Below are 3,570 nucleotides of genomic sequence, written 5' to 3'. Positions count from 1 at the left end.
AACGCTCAGAGGTCGACCCGCAGGCCGAAGGAACCGTCCACCCGAACACCCCGGCGCGAGGCCGGGGCCGGCAGGGGCCCTCCGATGGCGGGTCATGATTGCCAATCGGTCAGTGGTTGTGTGTGCTGCGGTGCCGGCCAACGCTCAGAGGTCGACCCGCAGGCCGAAGGAACCGTCCACCCGAACACCCCGGCGCGAGGCCGGGGCCGGCAGGGGCCCTCCGATGGCGGGTCATGATTGCCAATCGGTCAGTGGTTGTGTGTGTTGCGGTGGGGCCGGGAGGACCGCTCCTCCTGCGTCGGACCCGGGTCATGGGAAGTGCCGTGTGGCGGTGGTGGGGCCGGGAGGACCGCTCCTCCTGCGTCGGACCCGAGTCATGGGAAGTGCCGTGTGGCGGGGCCGGGAGGACCGCTCCTCCTGCGTCGGACCCGAGTCATAGGAAGTGCCGTGTGGCGGGGCCGGGAGGACCGCTCCTCCTGCGTCGGACCCGAGTCATAGGAAGTGCCGTGTGGCGGGGCCGGGAGGACCGCTCCTCCTGCGTCGGACCCGAGTCATAGGAAGTGCCGTGTGGCGGGGCCGGGAGGACCGCTCCTCCTGCGTCGGACCCGAGTCATAGGAAGTGCCGTGTTGCGCTGGTGGGGCCGTGCCCGCCAACAGCCTTCAGTGGTCGGATACCACGTTTGCAAGCTCCCCGCTGGAATGGGGACTTAGAAGAAATGAGGGGAAAATTCCCCCGGAGCTCCGTGCCTGAGGGCGGGCTGTGAGCCGCGCCGCGTCCGCCAACAGCCTTCCATGGTCGGACACCATTGTTCGCAAGTTGCCCGCTGGAATGGGCACATAGAAGAAATTTCGAGGATAACATCCACCAGAGCGCCAGGGCGGCCGTTATTGCAGTATGCGTCCGCCTGGCAGCTCTCTTCCGCGGGAACCATTGGGCAATTTCTTTCACGGAGGTGGACATAGAAGAATTTTTGTTTCTAAAAACGTGGTTCCTAAAAATGTGCCCCAGGTGTTTTGGAAAACCCGGGTAAACCTGGGAAGTAGGCAAATGACCCTCTGACTAGGGGTAAAAACGTTTGCCTACTGCAGCGCCCCTAATGCAATTCGGCGGAACTGCAACGCCCCTGGTCGCCTAAACGCTACCCCTGGTCGCCTAAACCTCACCCCTGGTCGCCTAAACCTCACCCCTGGTCGCCTAAAAGTCACCCCTGGTCGCCTAAATTGTCAACCCCTGGTCACCTAAATTGTCAACCCCTGGTCGCCTAAAGGGGACTTAGAAGAAATGAGGGGGCAAATTCCCCCGGAGCTCCGTGCCTGAGGGCGGGCTGTGAGCCGCGCCGCGTCCGCCAACAGCCTTCAGTGGTCGGATACAATGTATGAAAGTTCCCCGCTGGAAAGGGGACTTAGAAGAAATGAGGCAAATTTCCCCGGAGCTCCGTGCCTGAGGGCGGGCTGTGAGCCGCGCCGCGCCCGCCAACAGCCTTCAGTGGTCGGATACAATGTTTGAAAGTTCCCCGCTGGAAAGGGGACTTAGAAGAAATGAGGCAAATTTCCCCGGAGCTCCGTGCCTGAGGGCGGGCTGTGAGCCGCGCCGCGCCCGCCAACAGCCTTCAGTGGTCGGATACAATGTTTGAAAGGTCCCCGCTGGAAAGGGGACTTAGAAGAAATGAGCCAAATTTCCCCGGAGCTCCGTGCCTGAGGGCGGGCTGTGAGCCGCGCCGCGTCCGCCAACAGCCTTCAGTGGTCGGATACAATGTTTCAAAGTTCCCCGCTGGAAAGGGGACTTAGAAGAAATTTGTAAAAATTCACCCGGAGCTCCGTGCCTGAGGGCCGGCTATGAGCCGCGCCGTGCCCGCCAACAGCCTTCCACGGTCGGATACAATGTTTCAAAGTTCCCCGCTGGAAAGGGGACTTAGAAGGAATTTGTCAAATTCACCCGGAGCTCCGTGCCTGAGGGCCGGCTATGAGCCGCGCCGTGCCCGCCAACAGCCTTCCACGGTCGGATACAATGTTTCAAAGTTCCCCGCTGGAAAGGGGACTTAGAAGGAATTTGTCAAATTCACCCGGAGCTCCGTGCCTGAGGGCCGGCTATGAGCCGCGCCGTGCCCGCCAACAGCCTTCCACGGTCGGATACAATGTTTGAAAGTTCCCCGCTGGAAAGGGGACTTAGAAGAAATGAGGGGGAAATTCCCCCGGAGCTCCGTGCCTGAGGGCGGGCTGTGAGCCGCGCCGCGTCCGCCAACAGCCTTCCACGGTCGGATACAATGTTTCAAAGTTCCCCGCTGGAAAGGGGACTTAGAAGAAATTTGTAAAATTCACCCGGAGCTCCGTGCCCGAGGGCCGGCTATGAGCCGCGCCGCGCCCGCCAACAGCCTTCCTTTGGTCGGATACAATGTTTCAAAGTTCCCCGCTGGAAAGGGGACTTAGAAGAAATTTGTAAAATTCACCCGGAGCTCCGTGCCCGAGGGCCGGCTATGAGCCCCGCCGTGCCCGCCAACAGCCTTCCACGGTCGGATACAATGTTTCAAAGTTCCCCGCTGGAAAGGGGACTTAGAAGAAATTTGTAAAAATTCACCCGGAGCTCCGTGCCCGAGGGCCGGCTATGAGCCCCGCCGTGCCCGCCAACAGCCTTCCACGGTCGGATACAATGTTTCAAAGTTCCCCGCTGGAAAGGGGACTTAGAAGAAATTTGTAAAAATTCACCCGGAGCTCCGTGCCCGAGGGCCGGCTATGAGCCGCGCCGCGCCCGCCAACAGCCTTCCACGGTCGGATACAATGTTTCAAAGTTCCCCGCTGGAAAGGGGACTTAGAAGAAATTTGTGAAAATTCACCCGGAGCTCCGTGCCCGAGGGCCGGCTATGAGCCGCGCCGTGCCCGCCAACAGCCTTCCACGGTCGGATACAATGTTTCAAAGTTCCCCGCTGGAAAGGGGACTTAGAAGAAATTTGTAAAAATTCATCCGGAGCTCCGTGCCCGAGGGCCGGCTATGAGCCGCGCCGTGCCCGCCAACAGCCTTCCACGGTCGGATACAATGTTTCAAAGTTCCCCGCTGGAAAGGGGACTTAGAAGAAATTTGTGAAAATTCACCCGGAGCTCCGTGCCCGAGGGCCGGCTATGAGCCGCGCCGTGCCCGCCAACAGCCTTCCACGGTCGGATACAATGTTTCAAAGTTCCCCGCTGGAAAGGGGACTTAGAAGAAATTTGTAAAAATTCACCCGGAGCTCCGTGCCCGAGGGCCGGCTATGAGCCGCGCCGTGCCCGCCAACAGCCTTCCACGGTCGGATACAATGTTTCAAAGTTCCCCGCTGGAAAGGGGACTTAGAAGAAATTTGTGAAAATTCACCCGGAGCTCCGTGCCCGAGGGCCGGCTATGAGCCGCGCCGTGCCCGCCAACAGCCTTCCACGGTCGGATACAATGTTTCAAAGTTCCCCGCTGGAAAGGGGACTTAGAAGAAATTTGTGAAAATTCACCCGGAGCTCCGTGCCTGAGGGCCGGCTATGAGCCGCGCCGCGCCCGCCAACAGCCTTCAGTGGTCGGATACAATGTTTGAAAGTTCCCCGCTGGAAAGG

Source organism: Idiotropiscis lumnitzeri, unplaced genomic scaffold, assembly GCF_059441095.1.
Source record: "Idiotropiscis lumnitzeri isolate Australia: NSW breed Sydney's pygmy pipehorse unplaced genomic scaffold, RoL_Ilum_1.0 HiC_scaffold_259, whole genome shotgun sequence".
NCBI lineage: Eukaryota > Metazoa > Chordata > Actinopteri > Syngnathiformes > Syngnathidae > Idiotropiscis > Idiotropiscis lumnitzeri.
The sequence above is the reverse complement of the archived record's forward strand: the minus strand, read 5'-3'. Positions refer to the sequence as shown.